General features: G+C 44.6%; 1 protein-coding gene across 7 annotated transcripts in view; it reads left to right on the forward strand.

Moving 5' to 3' along the window:
• Camk4 (calcium/calmodulin dependent protein kinase IV) overlaps positions 1 to 16,834 on the forward strand; it is a 215,649-nt gene that overhangs the window by 5,072 nt on the left and 193,743 nt on the right. The gene's annotated exons all lie outside the window — the stretch shown is intronic.

Below are 16,834 nucleotides of genomic sequence, written 5' to 3' on the forward strand. Positions count from 1 at the left end.
TGGGCTGGGGACTGCCGTGTGCCCCTCCACACGGTGATGGAGTCATTAGATTTCTTCCTGCTTCCCCTCGTCAAGCTCTCCAAAGCCAAGTGGCACTAGAAATTTAACCTAAATACTAGCTTCCCCGCAGCGTGTGCTCGGGAGAAGGCGAGAATGAATCATTCAGGAGAGTTAAAGGCAGAGTAATGAAGTAGTGAGGCTTCCAAACAGAGAGCAGCTGGGGGGGGGGGGGAGGGCAGGCAGGGGTAATTAGTGGGAAGAGGTCTGAGGCTCTTCTTTCGCGTTCTGGAGTGGTTTATTGAAATCGTGCATGCCAAAGAGCCCATCCCGTTGGGAAAGCAGATGTGCCCCCTCGCCCCCTCCCTGGAGATCTAAACAGGTAGCAGCAGTTTTATCTTGGGATCGATTCTGTGTGTTCTCAGATCTTTATCCACTGATAATTAGTTTTCTATTCCTCTTCCCCTTCTGTTGTCCATACACACCTGGGGGGGGCAGGATTTCAGTGCTGTTTAAATGCAAAGCTGCCATCAGAGGGAATCTGAACTCGATTTCAACTGTTGCCAAGTTTTGATCTCCTCCCCCCCCGCAATTTAATTTTCATTTTTCTTTTGCTGGTAGTAGTTTCTCTCACAGTCTTCTTAGGTTAATTTTTGGTGCCGTTTAAGAGAGGATGACTCTGGATTCTGGGTGTTCATACTTAGTGAGAAGGATTTGCTGGCTCCGAGTTTGCTTTTACTGAGTACAAGTGGTACTTGTGTAAAAACGTGAAACTTTAGAAAGGAAATCTCTTTGTTTTCTTACTGTTTAAAAGCTACCAGGCTGTTTGAGCACTGGGTAACGTGCATGTCCACATCCGTTTTTAGTCACGTCTCCGGGCGTTCGTTTGAAGGCTGCTGTGGACTGACGTGAGATGGCAACCCATATTTTTGTGAGGTTCGAGAAATCATACTTGAGTGATGTGCTGCAGGCTGTGGTATGAACTTCTGATTAAAGAGATAATCTTCTTCAAATTGGTTCGTGAGGGGATGGCCCCATAGCACATCCGAGCAGGGCCCCAGAAGTCCTTAACGGATTCTGGCTTCCTGGTGGCACATATAAGCTCTGCCATCAATCACATCCATCTCATCAAACACTTTGATTTGAGAAGTGGGAGGGCTTATGGGGAGGGGCGGAGGCTTCTAAGTGTACACACACACACACACACACACACACAGGATGGTGAATCTCACAGGGATGTAGCCTTTGCAGTTTGCTTGGTTTTAATTTGGCCCTACAGTTTGCATTCGGTTGGAATTACACGTATAAATCTACTATAAACTGCTAAGCCTTGCCCTGCTCTGCAGCCTTTTTTTTTTTTTTTTTTTTTTTTGCCCTGCAATCACCAAATTAAAACATTTTCGGAAGAAAAATGTTATGCACTGAAAGTGGTGCATCCTCCCTTCTCCAGGGGCAGCGCGTCTCGCTGGGCCCATTCTCTGTGGATGACAGTGCCGATGAGCAGTAGGCTCGCACCATTTGGTTAAGGTGGACAGGTGCTTTCACTTCACAGTCCAAGTTATTTGTTTTCCTCGATGAAATGAACCTAAAGCATGAACTGTTAAAAATCTGAAGAACTAGAAAGAAAGCCATAGAACTTCTGCACACAACCAACTGACTGAACCACAAAGGTCTGCTTGATTTTGGCGCTAGTGATCCATTGGAGCTCACTTGAATTGATCTCAAGATTTTTCTTTCTGTTTTGGGCCGAATCTGGGGGCCAGTGGTGACTCTGAAGTCCAAAACACTCGATTCTTTCCTGCACAGTTGTCAGTGTGGTGCTCAGCCAGCAGCAGTCTGGTGCTGGTGGGCCACTAGGGTTAGTTAGAGCCACAGCAGACATTCCCCACTAGATGAATCGCAGACTTCCTGTTCGTCTCCTGAAATAATCTGTTATAAACGGTTGACTCCTGATTTCAAGAAAGTTAGATTCAAGGCCACTTGGACAACGTACCCTGAGAGTGTGTCTAGAAAGCCAAGTGGAGTTAAATTCCTGAAGGTGTAAAAACCTGAAGCCCCTGGACAGTGGTTCTCCATCTTCCCAATGCTGTGACCTGCTAGTACAGTTTGACATGTTGTCGTGACCCCCAACCATAAAATTACTTTGTTGCTACTTCATAACTGCCATTTTGCTACTCTTATGAGTCATAATGTAAATATCTGATATGTGATTCCCCCAAAGGGGGTCACAACCCCACAGGCTGAGAACCACTGCTCAGGAGAGTGCTTATAGAAGGTAGGCAACTGCAGAATGACTTATCCGTAGCCATCCAGTACAAGGCAGAGACAACTTTCTTTTGGCAGTGCGTGTAGGCATATGAACGAGTTATCTGAAAGTGTCAGGCACACCATTTTTTTTTCTAAAATCGAAATTGAAAAATATTTTGGTATTTATGGAGCTTGTTAAGTTTACAAAAGCCACAATAGACCAACAAATCTACTTAAACATATGAGCTAGCCATTATCCTATGCAGGAATCAATATCTAGAGAGCAGTTGGTCCTCCGCCCAAAGATTTGGGAGAGCGGCATTCTGAAGGATCTTCTGATGGCGCTTGCTTCTGGCTTACGTCCCTCCCAGCGGTGGGGTGAATGGGAAGGCAAGGCTTGGCTTGCCCTGCTCTGTGGCGAGGGTTTGGCCTTGTGCATCCAAACCCACATCCTGGTTTCGATTGGGCCTATCTTTTGTTTAGACTTGTTGTACCATATTGAAAGGATGTTTTTAAGGAACTCATCTGTGTTCCCAAACACCCAAATCCAGAAAACCAAATGTTAGACCATTTGGCTAAAAGAAAATGTGTTCAATTATGCTGGATTTTTACTGTAGTTGCTTTAGGTTGGTGACCTTTAGGACCCAACCAGACTAAATTCATCATTAAAAAAAATGTGTTTATGTGACAACTCAATTATCTGTCATTTATCTGTCTGTCTGTCTGTCTTATCTCTTTGTATCTATTGGTGTTTAGGAGCCCAATCGGATTTTAAAAAGTGAGATGTGTGGTCATTTGCATAGAATAGAAACAATGTTACCAAATAATGCTTAGGCATACCATCAACAATGCCCCAGTGTTTTGTGTTTTATGGTGTTTCCTCTGACTCTATTCCACTCAGAAGATTTGCTGAGCTCATGTGATCTGACATCCCACTTAGAAGTGTGGCTCATTTAGAAAATGCTATTTTTGGACGTAAATATGAGTATGCCAGGCTAAACTATGAGGCAGAGTCCTTTAACACAGTGTCTGGCAGACCATTTGGCAACACTGCCCTGAGCGGTGTCCATTTGGCACAGCTTTGTGGAGAAAAAGTCTCCTTTCTTCGCCTCCAAGTCCTTATTAGACTTTCCCTTCCAAAAATTTAAAAAAAGCACCGGCGTCTCCAAAAGGTCCACTTGACACCCGGGAAGCTGACCTGACTGAGAGAGGGGTCTGTGTCAGGGCAAGCTTACATGTGGAGGGAATTGACCTGACTGAGAGAGGGGCCGTGTCAGGGCAAGCTTACACGTGGAGGGGAGAAATACAGAGAATGAAGGAGCTGCAGTGATGCTAACTCTGGCCCAGCAGATGCTTCTTGTAAGGAGCCACAGGTGTGTCTTAGTTCTGTTTGCTACAACAACAAAATCCCTGGGTGGCTTAAACCACAAACATTTGTTTTTTCCCAGATCTGGAGGGTAGGGGTTCAAAACCAAGATGCTGGCTATTTATTTACCCCAGAAAGAACTTTCTTCCTGTCTTGAGTGGTGGCCATCTGCTGTATTCTCAGAAGACAGAAAGGAATATGAATATATATGTGTATATCACATATATTACATATACATGTAATATGTGTATATCAGAACAGTTTCTCTAAGCTCTTTGGTGTCTCTTCTCATAAGATTATTCATCCTGTCTTGAGAGATCCATCTTTAGGAACTGACCCTAAGCATAATTCCTTCCCAAAGACCACATTCCAGTGGCCACACCAGAGGGTCCGTTTCAACACATGAACTTCTAATTTCTACTTCTATTCTATTATATAAGAATATTTGCGTATCTCTAGCACATTGGGCATGTCCCCTGTATCCTTTTATCTCCCCCCTCTCAATCTGTACTCCCATGAGCTCTCTTCGTTCCCCTGGAAAATTTCATTGTTACTTCCAAACCATGTGTATATTCATGGTTTTGTCAGCGTATGGATTTTAGGGGGACAATTCAGTCTACACTGTGGTTGGTGATGGATTAGATTCTGTCCTTTTTCTTTTTCTCCCTTCCTTCTTCCTCTTGGCCAGGCATCTTCCTGGGTCTTCTCTTGGCTGATGCTTCTCAAGTTCCAGGCTTTTTCCTTACGCCATCTTTTAGGGCCCCACAGCCTGTCCTCTATGAACTGCTGGCAAGGGATCTGTTTTGCTGTCTACTCTGATGGCGTCGACTCTTTGGTGATCACGTGTTCCTTTTCGTTTGGGTTCTTAGTGTGGCTGTGACTCAGCAAGGGGCGACCCCACGTGGGAGAATAGAAGCTCACGCTGTGTGTGCTCTCTGCAGGAAAACTGACTTGGCTTCCAGAAGGCAGAACCCTTGGGTTTGTCCTGTGTGCTATCACAGTCGTTACCTAGCGTGGGGCATGGCACTTAGCAGGTGCTCATCAAATGATTTTAAAGGAAGCAACTCAAGGGACTGAGGAGATAGTTGGTGGGTAAAGGTCCTAGCTGGGAAACCTGACAGTCTGAGTCCTCTGCCTCCATGAGCTTGCCACAGCCCAAATGCTCCCCCTCCAGCAAATAAACAAATATGCTTAAAGAATTTTAAAAAGAAGCTGACTCCGCTGAGTAGTACTCCACTGTGTAAATGTACCACATTTTCCGTATCTAGCAAATAAAGCAAATAATGCTGCTATGAACGTAGTAGGAATCTTGAAATTTGCAGGCAAATGGATGGAGCTAGAAGAAACCATCCCAAGTGAGGTAACCCAGTCACAGAAAGACAAACATGGTGTGTACTCACTCATATGTGGATATTAGACATAGAGCAAAAGAGTACCAGCCTACAATCCACACCTCCAGAGAAGCTGGGAAACAAGGAGGACCCTAAGAGAGACATACGTGGTCCCCCAGTGTAGGGGAGAGGGACAAGATCTCCTGAACAACTGGGAGCATGGGGGGAGCGGGAGAGAGGTAGGAGAAAGAGGAGGAGAGAAGAGGAAGGGGAGGAGAACATGAGGGAGCAGGAAGATTGAGGAGAGGAACAGAGGAGAGCAAGAAGAGAGACACATTGATAGAGGGAGCCACTATAGGTTTAAAGAGAAATCTGGGAAATGACAAGAGATCTACAAGATGACTCCCAGCTAAGAATCTAAGCAATAGTGGAGAGGCGACCTTAAATGCCCTTCCTCTATAATGAGAATGAGGACTACCTTAAATGCCATCCTAGAGCCTTCATCCAATAGTTGATGGAAGCAGAAGCAGACACCTGTAGCTAAGCACTGAGCCTAACTCCTGGAATCCAGTTGCAGAGGGGTCAAGACCATGCTGGGAAAACCCACAGAAACAGCTGACCTGAGCAAGTGGGAGCTCATGGACACCAGTCTGACAGCTGGGGAACCAACACAGGACCAAACCAGGCCCCCTGAACGTGGGCATCAGTTAGGAGCACTGGGCAGTCTATGGGGCCTCTGGCAGTGGAACCAGGATGTATCCCTAGTGCATGAACGGACTTTGGGAGCCCATTTCCCATGGAGAGATACTCTCTTAGCCTAGATACACAAGGGAGGGGTCTAGGCTCTGTCCCAAATGACTTGACAGATTTTGATGATCCCTCATGAAAGTCCTCACCCTCCCTGGGGAGTGGATTGGGGATGGGATGGGAGGGTTGGTGGGGGTCATGGGAGGATGGGAGGGAGAGAAAACTGGGACTAATATGTAAAATAAGAGTGTTTCTAATTTAAATAAAATTTATTAAAAAAGAGGCTGACTCAGTGTAAGGAAACAGATCAGTAATTGGCATATCCTCTGTTATTCTTTCTCTTTTTCTTTTTCAATCTTGGTTCTTCTTGGTACTTGCTTGTGAGACAAGTCAATGCTAGTGTTCAATGCAATATCCTCCTGCCTCTTGAGAACAGGAATTACAGGCCTGGACCACAACCCTTTTGCTCATGATGGGGCTTCATTCTAGTACATCTAGGAAGAAGGAAGAACTTGTGAGTTATCTTCCTCATGAAATGTATTTAACCCAGACCCCAATCCCAGTCGGCTTCGGCTTGCCTTGTCCACAACGGACATGTCGATGAGTCCTACCCCTGCAGCCGGCAGCAATGGCGCATTTCCGTGGTTCTGCGATGAAGAGGCCTCTGCCTCGCCTTCACCATCACCCATCCCGGCACCATGAGACTTGGGAGTTAAAGTCAGGATGACCTTCAGGGCTCGAGCTGCCTTCTGGGCCAGTTCAGCCTCTGAAGTCTGCGGAAGGAAGCTCCTTGGACAGCGCCTTCAGTCAGTTGAAGGCTGTGATAGCATCTCTGCTTCTCACCACACACTATGAAATCTGTCGCTGTGTGAGGCTAAGAGACCGGTACAGGTGCTGCCTGCCGTTAGCCCTTTCTGGAGTTGACGTGAGGGGAGAGGAGGCAACCACAAAACAGCTTCAGAGCGTCTTCTTGTGAGCGGCTTCCCTCAGAGACACACGGAGGCTGAGTGTTTGCAGGGATGCACTCGGAAACAAGCATTGGGTGTTGGCCAAGTAAACTGTTTCCACCACTGCTTCTTAATGTTTTATTTATGCCCCCTTGCTATATATTCATTTTATTTTCACTGGCTGAGAAGTAGTTTTTGAAAAACAAAAACAAAAACCTCCCAAGGAAGATACACGTATTATAAAGAATGCTGACTTTTGAAAAATCCCAAGGTTAGATTTATTATGAAAAATACTGTTGTTTAACTGAGGCAAGGAGCCATATCATCCAGAAGAAAGATCAACTAGAAAAGTTGAAATCTGCCAGGAGTTGGTGGCGCACGCCTTTAACCCCAGCACTCGGGAGGCAGAGGCAGGCGGATCTCTGTGAGTTCGAGGCCAGCCTGGTCTACAGAGTGAGTTCCAGGACAGCCTCCAAAACAATAGAGAGACCCTGTCTCGCAAAAAAACAAAAAAAAACAAAAAACAAAAAAACAGTTGAAATCCAAAGAGTGAAAGTGTTACTGTGATTTCTATCGATCTTACCTTAGCTGTCTTTTCTCATATCACTGGGGCATCTGCACATTGATGGCTCCAGCAGCTCAATTAGGAAGTGACGCCAAAGTGTTAATGGCATAGAACTAAAGCATAAAGAACACTGACCCTTCGATACGTCCACCATCTTCACTCTGACTGCAAATGGACAGCTGTGGCTGGCATACAATAAAGATTTCCCTTTGTCATCAGTTGCAGAGATCAGATGATGAGAGGAGAGTCTCTTGGCGATTCGTAATGGTGGGTAAGGGAAAATCTGTAAAGGGCCTCTCAGCGTGGGCTCCGTTCTAATTCTGTGCCAGAAGTATCAAATTCTTTGTCGTAGGGCCATCCTGTGCATTGCAAGATGTTTAGCAATGCCTCTAGCCTGTACCCACTGGCAGAAACCTTCCTCCCATGTTGTGAAGACCGAAAATGTATCTTCGTATTGTCAAATGTGGTTTCCTTCCCACACTGACTGTACTGTCTGAGAAGCGTGAAGCTAGGCTTTTGCACAACTTTTACTGGGTTTTATAGACATTCAGAAGCCACAAGGAGTGTCTGCTGCAACCAACGATTCTGTTGCTAGTGCACACCGTCTGTATCTTACTGAATTTTTTTTAATAATCTTTTTTTTCTGTCTTGGAAAATTTGTTCTCAAGAATGCTTACTTTTACCACATTGAAACAATAGACCAAACCACATACAAAAAGCAATGATGAAAGCGAGTTGTAACTAACGCAGAACACTAATATTAAACTGTAGCTAGTAGTGTTTGTGTGCTGAAGACCACAAGCTCAAAGATCTTCTCCTTCTTTAGAAGAGAGATTAAGCAGAGATTAGTAGGGGCCAAAGCTGTCGTACACAGAGAGGTTTTTCTTCCCAAGGCAATCAGGATGACTGAACAGCTGGAAGGAGATGGGTGCCCATGTGTTTTGATTGATTACTCTTTAATTCCCTGCCTTTATGCCTCCTAAAGTTATTTTGGTTAGAGATCTGACCTTTTGAATAATGAGGTCCTAGGTAATGTCTGCTGGCTGTGTGTGTTGTCATAGTGAAGGACTTGCAAGTATATGCTTTACTGGTAATAAGACAGCAGCAATAAATCTAATTCAAGATAGACATGAATTGAATAAATGAATAAATAAATAAAATTATTTTTACATAGCCTGTTATGTTTCATAAGTGTAATTCTGCTGGAGAGGGCTGTCAGAATTTCTAATGGGCATATTATTAATTTGGTTCTTACATTATGTAAGGTTTAAACTTTCTTTTTGCTTTGTAAGCCTAGTGAGCTTACTAAGAAGAAGGAACATGGTCCAACTAATTTCTTTTATATGTATAGGTGTATGAATTTAGGTGTATGTTGGCCTTTGCTGCTCCTGTTAAGTAATTTTAGGTAGAGATCTGGTTTCCTTGCAGATAGAATGAAACAATTCATCTTTATTTTATATACTCCATTCCTAAGGTGAAATTGGCTTTTACTTTGGAAATATTCAATATTCAGAGTCAACGAAGTTACAACTTTGAGTTTAACATTGATTTTATGAAAGTGAATCCAGTTTTGATTTCATACTTCCTAATGTTCTTATTTAACAAATGGATGGTTAAGGAATTATGCACCATAAGTAAGGCACCTAATTAAACCTACTACAGAAATGGTGTTTCTCTGTGTGCATTTTGTGACTACAGATCTTATTAATATTTTGCTTAGAAGTCTTTTGGTCGTACCACAATGCAGGGTTCCCGTTTTTATAAGAGGATTCACACATGTGAAAGCCCATCTTGCCTTTGACTTTTTACTGCTCTTATTCATCATAAGAATTATGAGAATATAGACCTTTTATGCAACCAACATTAGGAAGACATTGAAAGAAAAAAATAAACTAATACAAGAGAGAAATATAAGAACCATATGTCCTGAAACTCACTCTGTAGACCAGGTTGGCCTTTAACTCAGAGATCCACCTGCCTCTGCCTCCTGAGTGCTGGGATTAAAGGTGTGCGCCACCATGCCCAGCAATCTGTCATACAGAGTAGCTTGGGGATATGCTCTTAACTGCTGAAGCATCTCCCGACCCCCACCTCTAATATACTTTAATTGCCCCTGCTTACTGACATATACCAACTATGTATTAACTATATTTTCTGTATACTCTGTTCATCTCAGGATGGTCTAATGAAGGTCCTTTATATGGAGACCCTTTTGGAATAACTAATCTTTTTTTTAAGTGTGTGTGTATGTGTGTGTGTGTGTACATGTGTGCACCCTGTCCTTTAAGAGAGTCTATCGCTGAACCTGGCACTCACCAGTCAGGTGCATTATGTAGTCAGCAAACTCCCGGAGGCACTCTGTTTCTGCTTCCCCAGCAGTGGGGCTACAGACTTGGGTGACCACACCTGGCTTTATCATGTAGATGCTGGCGATGGATTCAGACTCAGGCTCTCATGCTTGTCTGACACATGACACTTGAACTACCGAGGCATCTCCGCAGTTGCTGTGTTAGTAATCTTGTAAAACAGAATTGCTTACCCCCTATTTTGAATAGACCAGTCATAGGTGGATAGTATATGCCATTTGGGAACCTGTGCCCGGAAACATTTTATTGGATGATGAAGAAATGAATTATAGTTGTAAGTACACACCAAATAAAGTTCTTTATTTGCATTTAAAAAGCACTCTTCAGGGGAGCAGTTTTAAACTGCATAAACAGACCAAAATGTGCACAGAAAAGAAATGCTATTTTGCAAAGTGTGTTTTTGTACAGAAGGAGGAAGTGGGTACCTATGTGTGCTTGTTGTGCGTTTTTTACCCGATGAGGGCTTTGATAAGAATCTACTGCCATTGCAATAAAAAACTCAGAGAAGAAAACAAAAAGAGTGAAGGAATATAGCTTGCACATTAGGTGGAGGGTAAGTGAATTCAGTAATGACGATGACGGTCAAGTTTTGATGAGGAAATAAAAGGAGAAAGGTTCTTTTGTTTGTTTGCAAGAGCCTGAGTGTTGATTAAATGACTCGATTCATGAAAAATTTTTCTCTTACCTGGCTTTGGCAGCTCAAGGGATTGGCCTGAATGTTCCCAGAAATATTCCTGGGCAGTGCTTAGAGAATTACAGGCACTAGAACCAGGATATTAAGCTTGGCACTGCTAATAAGGTGCATGGTCGTCACCTGGGAAGTAAGTAAGTCATGCTTCAAGGCTTCATGGCCGAAAGATTCAGCAGATATGAATGTTTTCTATGAAAAATAAAAAGAGTTAGAGCGGACTGACTTATGCCATGACGGGTAGACAGAACTTGACTGTTAAAAACCAGAACACGGGCTGGGCAGTGGTGGCGCACGCCTTTAATCCCAGCATTCGGGAGGCAGAGGCAGGCGGATCTCTGTGAGTTTGAGGCCGGACTGGACCAACAGCCTCCAAAACAATACAGAGAAACCCTGTCTCATAAAACAAACAAACAAAAAACCCAAACAAACCAACAAAGACAGAACACGGAAGAAAGGAGAGGGCAAATTTATAATCATGGCCACACATTTGTTGTCTCCTACAAGGCGGACAGCATTTGAATGACTTCTCCCTCCTTCAAGTCCTGTGTATTGTTCAGTCGAGACATTTGATCAGCATAAATTTTACGGTTCTTAACTTGGTCTACTTTACTTGTTGCATGGTCTTACAGGGACAGTTGCTACTAAGGGATTCTGTGGGATTTGGGACTTCAGCATCTATACAGAGTCATTCTTTAATTATGGTGTTGGTTGAAGTTAATTCTTTTTTAATGTAATATTTTTAATGATTTGATACATGCATACAATGTATTTTGATCATATTCACCCTTCTCATCTCTCCATCTCGTCCCGGATCCGTTCCCTGCTTCCCTGCCTTTCCTACTGTTCTTGATCAGGATCTAAGTATGTTTCTACTTACTTATTCCAGTGACTCTTTCCAGAGCTCCCTGCCATGACAGTCACTGAGAAAACAAACTTATCAAATTCAAAAGACCAGTCTGGCCTGGAGTGCTCAGTCATAACAAACCGCTAGAGATTTCTTCTGCAGAGGACACAGTTTCAGTGGCTCCTTGGGGGGTTCTGGACCCCTCCTGTCCTTCCTTTAATGTGAACACACAAGCTAATTAAAATATTCAATGAGATGAGCTTGTGCTTACCTGCACACAGCCCACAGCCAGTGCTGAACTGAAAAACATAACAAGGGCTTTTCATTCTAGAGTGCGCCTAAGTGGGAATCTGGGAGATCATCCATCCGTCCCAGAAAACCAACACCGCTCTGTAAACCACCGAGATGCAGAGGAAGTGGAGAGGCAGGTCTGCCTGAGAGTGCTGTCCTCAGCACGGGCTGGCGGAAGCGGAGATCCTCAAAGCAGATGGTTACACAGGCAGCTACTCAGGATGGCTCTCAGGCGCTGCTCCAAGAGGCGGCTCTGGGACAGTTGAGTGGGCAAAAGCGACCAAGACAGCGACAAGCAGGATAGAGTCGCTACCTGGCAGCTAATGCTTCTTTGGATGTAAAACCGGTCCTCAGGGTCGCCTCTCAGAGAAGGGTGGTGGGCCCTTCAGCCTTGCAGTTAACTTAGATCGTGCACGTGAAGCACATAGCTCCACGCCTACTATGTGGACCAAACGCCACTCTCTAGATGGGGGTGGGGTAGACACGGACACAGAGGGCGATGGCTCCACATTGGGCGCGGGCAGGATTTGTGTCTTACCAGGTCCAGAGTCTTTTTGGAGGCTGGACTTCGGCTTGCCTGCTGGCCTCGTTTCCCAGCACTCCTCTTTCTCATTACCGGTGTGAGATGTTGACCAGGACCTTGACATGACTCTATTGTCTGTCATATACCCCTGCTACCATTGCGGAATGTTCCCCACCGGTGTCGTCTTACAAAAGGTTGGACCTTGAAGCAGTTTATTTACACCTTGGCTGAGTGGACTTGTCACGAGCTTTGTATTTCTGTGGGGTGGGCATGAACCAGTTTGGGCCCAAAGGGTACTTCTCTTGATCGCCCCTCGGCAACAGTCGCCATGCCTCCCAGGTGGAGAGAACTTTCCCAACTTGTGCAGAATCTCATAGTTTTCTGAGTTCTTGCCTACAGAGCTTGTGTGACTGCCGCCAGCGGCTGGTCTCTTTGCCACCAGAGAGTCTGCTCACCGGGCAGAGGGCTTCCATTATTTGCAATCTTTTACACACCAGTCCTTCAGCCTAACTCCTGCTCCACTTAAGTGCTTAGGAGATGTTTCTGGAATATCATATGGAATGCATATGATACAGGAATGTGGCAGGGAGTTTCAGGAAAAAGGCCATATTTGAGTCTCCTTTCTTTCAGGGAATTTTCCTTATGGCAACTTCTTGCTATCCCGGAACAGTGCAATATATTATTCTGATGATGGTTTCCCTTCTCCCAACTCTCAGATCCTCTTTTCAACATTCATCTGCCTGTAGGCTGCTGTTTGCCTAGCCTCTGGACTGTCTCCCCATTTGTTGCTGTGTCTCCAATACCCAGCACATAGAGAACACTTACTGAAGATTTGTGGAGTAGTGAACCACCTGTACCAATAGGATTTCCACAGCTTAATCCTCTTGAACCTTAGGGGCTCTGATCCATATCAACCTACTGTATCCTGCAGGATTCCCCTCTTTGAAGAGTCAGGGTAAGGATGACCTTCTAAGGGTGACCATTGTTGTATGCTTGTGTTGGGAGGCAGACTCAGCCTACCAGCCTAGGGTGTCCCATAAGACCCCCTCTTTGAAATGTCAGAGTAACTGTGGCCTTCCACATGGTGACCTTGGTTGTTTTCTCGTGTTGGGAAACAGAGTGGCTCTCAGAGTAAGTATGTCTGGAAGCTCCAAAGTCTTACAAAATGTTGGAGGACCCTTGAGTAGTTTTATTCTGATTTTGTGCTTTCTGACTTAAATTTGATAAATTTTGTGCCTTTGAGTGAACTACACAAATGTTTACAATGGTGTATTTCTAAGATGAATTTAGCAAGAAGGTATATTTCCTGGTCTGTATTTAAAGTGAATTCTTAACAAAGCTTGGCTTACACTGGTTTGTGACTCTATGACCAGTTAGCAATGTCCTGAAACACATGTTCTTGTGACACATTCCCCAGCCCCAGTAGGAGAAGGCATAGCCCGTGAGAGGGTCCCAAAGAAGAAAAGAGCATAGATAATCTATTCTATGTCTGTAGAGATTGGGAGATATTGAAAAGACATCAAGTTGGTACTTCTTCAAAGAACTAAATCAGTTCTCAACGTTCAAGTGCAATCATTATCTTCATGATGCTAATGCGGCTTGAAGTTATTCTGAAACCTTGAGTGTTCCCACTTTTATTTTGACAACCAGAAACTTGTGTGGGATGAATAGGATTCCAAGGGACAAAGGAGGCCACCTTGGTTAGGCATGCTTCTTCTTTGTTTTTAATCCAGTTACATCTCATCTCTGGGCCCTCTGATTCTCTTTATCTTCTCTCCATTCCTCCAGAGCCTACACTCTTAAATGATCTGTGTGTCTGTGATACAGAATGGATGCTTTTTATCTCCCCACACGTGTTGGAGCGTAGGCCTCAGTGCTCGCAAGCCTGTGCACGACACAGGGATAGGTAATTCATGTTGTACAGGGCGTTGAGAATAGGCCCTCTTGCTGGGAACAAGAGGACTCACGTGCCCTTTCCTCTCCCTGTCATTTGAGGACACAGAGACAAGACAGACATCTGCGGGCCAAGCCTCACAACAGCCAATATGGCAGCCGTTAGCGGGTCCTGCTTTTTCCAGAACCACAGAGGAAAATGCCTGTTGTTTACAGGGTCCCCGTCTGTGATATTCACCACAGCAGCTGGGGCAGACTAAGGCGTCTCTGGGCCCCCTCCTCCTCTGAAGCCTGCCCTTTCCTTTGCCATTAGGGAACGCAGGCCAGAAACCCACTTCCTTATGGTACGGTCTCCATGTGCTGTGTCTAGGGAAACTAGTGCTGGATATGAGTTAATTGCTTCCGCACATTTGCCTTTACTGTTTGCTTTCATATAAAAAAAGAGAGAGAAGCCATTTCTAGCCCTCTGCCACCTTCGAGGACCCTAGATGAGAACACTTCTGTGGTCACATTCCTTCTGTTTCTTTCTGAGTGTCACGCTGCGCATCCGTACCTGTTGGCTTTAGAAGCGCCGTTGCCTGCCAGCTCCTGGTATATTATTTCCTCAGCAGCTGGCACGGGATTTTTTCTGGTGCCAACTGAAAGCTCAGCTATTAAAAAATATAAAAAAAAGCTTGGCCCATCTCTTGAGCATCATATGCTCCATGAGGACTCAGATCCAGCCTTCTGGCACAGATCACATGATCATCTTGGGCACCTCTTTCAGAGCTGAGAACCCAGTGTTCCTCTGGTTCCCAGCTACATTTTTTTTCACCCACCTGTTTCACAGCAAGTTCCCACCATCCAAACTCTGGTCCGCTTGTGGTCAACCGAGGGCTAGCTACCTGCATTTTTCTTGGTCTTGGAGAGAATTTTTTAGCCTGGTAGGTTTTCCCTTCTCCCTGTCTCTCTCTAGCACCTTCTCTGACTGCTGCCACCAGTTGTATGCCTTACATTGTACATTTCCGTGAATAATTCATACTCCTTATGCAAATGAATAGCTAACACACAGCACTGAAGCCGGTGTGGTTTTGAAAGAGCATGAGATAAGTCAAGGAAGCAGATGCCAGTTGGGAGGTAGGAGGAATTCTGAAATCAGTGAAAATAACCGCCTTCAGCGTTTGAAAGAAAGACCTGCGGCAGGGGCCCCCGTTCAGCCACACGTGAACAGGGTCACGTAAGGCAAGTCTTCATGGAGTCTCCATGTCATCTGTTAACAGGGGATGGCAGATGAGTGACGTCAGTGTGCTAAGTTATGCCTCACCCCGATTGTAGTGCATATCATGGGTGTTAATTCTGGACTGTTTCTCTGTAAAGGCTGAGGGACTGTTGGCGGTTGGCTGCATGATCTGTCAACTGTGTCCAATGATGCCAGAGCCCTGGAAATGTGCTGGTGGTTGTCTGCGGCTTTTAAGTGAACTGTCTGGAAGTGCAAGCCCTCTGAGGATCTCAACTCCTGTCCTCCCAGTGGAGGTACATTCTCCATCCAGCATTTCTGAGAGGGTGACCACTGCTCTTTGCATTTCATATAAGGAAAAGAAAGTGCAGTATAACCTTAAGGTTTTCTGGAAACTCCTGCAGATAAAAAAACTGGGGCAGTTGGGTGGTTTAAAATAACTGTTGTCGGTGGTTCCTTCTATATGTTTTTTTTAAAGCTTTCTGAGAATGTTAAAATTAGAAAATATTAATCTTCTTGTTGCTTTGAGATCTTATTTGCACTAACACTTTATCAAAGATTCATTAATTTTTTGTTTAGAATGATGTATCCTTCACTAGCATGTTAAATAGCAAGAGTTAGAATAGCTACAGCTTGCCTTTATTTGAGAAATAAGATCAAGAGCCTTGGAAAGCTTTGAAGGATCTTTGTTTTTAACCCCATATATACTAAGCAGTATTGAAGGTCTCTGGGCATTAGTAAGGATAAGTAATGTAAAAGAGACTTTTTACCCTTGGCAACCCTGCTAACTAGACCTAGAGATTGTTTTTCTCTAACTTAGGACTCAAAGGGGGACTCAAGCTTGGTTTCCAGTTTCATCAGATGTTTCTTTTTTCTTTTTCTTTTTCTTTTTTTGGTTTTTTGAGACAGGGTTTCTCTGTGGCTTTGAAGGCTGTCCTGGAACTTGCTCTTGTAGACCAGGCTGGTCTCAAACTCATAGAGATCCGCCTGCCTCTGCCTCCCTAGTGCTGGGATTAAAGGCGTGCGCCACCACCTCCTGGCTCATCAGATGTTCCTTTAGAAACTGCATTTGCTTGTCTTTGTTTTCTGGTGGCGGGATTTCTTTGTACCATGGAAGAAAACTAATGACTAGATACCCTGACTAGGAAAAGAAGGGGTGTGGAGAGCAGGTAAGCAGGGGCTGTCTCACTCGGAGTCACATCTGTGAAGGGGAGTTGCAGTGATCGATAGCACAGGCTCCAGAGATGTCTTCTGTTCTCATGCTCTGTACCTGTGTTGGCTGTAGAGCAGTTGAAAGACTAAAAAGTGAGGCTTCAGACCACACAGAATAAACCAGGAACTCCAACAGATGGTCACAGACTTCCTGGGGGAGTTCACAAGATGTAAAAACACCTACTAACTGTCCATTGTTAGCGAATCTCAAATTATAACAGGCCATATATGTCGCTGTAAAATAAACCGCATGCTTGATGAGGGCATAGGTAACTATTTGTTGTGGAAGGTACTTGTAAGAGAAACTGGCAACCCAGGTGAGTCAGCAGCTTTCCCAGACCGGACTGGAAACCCTAAAGAGAGCCTGTGTCTCTCCTGCACAGCCTTTATTACCACATCCACATGTGTCTCCAGCCACCCCTAAAGTGGGCATGGTCAGCGGCACAGGTATCTAAAATCTATCTCTACAGACACACACACACACACACACACACACACACACACACACACACACACACACACACACACACGATGGGAGATGCCATTCTGTAAATCTTCTCTTATTGGTTGTTAAATAAAACACTGTTGGCCAATAGGA

The sequence above is a fragment of the Mesocricetus auratus genome, unplaced genomic scaffold (assembly GCF_017639785.1).
Source record: "Mesocricetus auratus isolate SY011 unplaced genomic scaffold, BCM_Maur_2.0 Super-Scaffold_100015, whole genome shotgun sequence".
Classification (NCBI taxonomy): domain Eukaryota; kingdom Metazoa; phylum Chordata; class Mammalia; order Rodentia; family Cricetidae; genus Mesocricetus; species Mesocricetus auratus.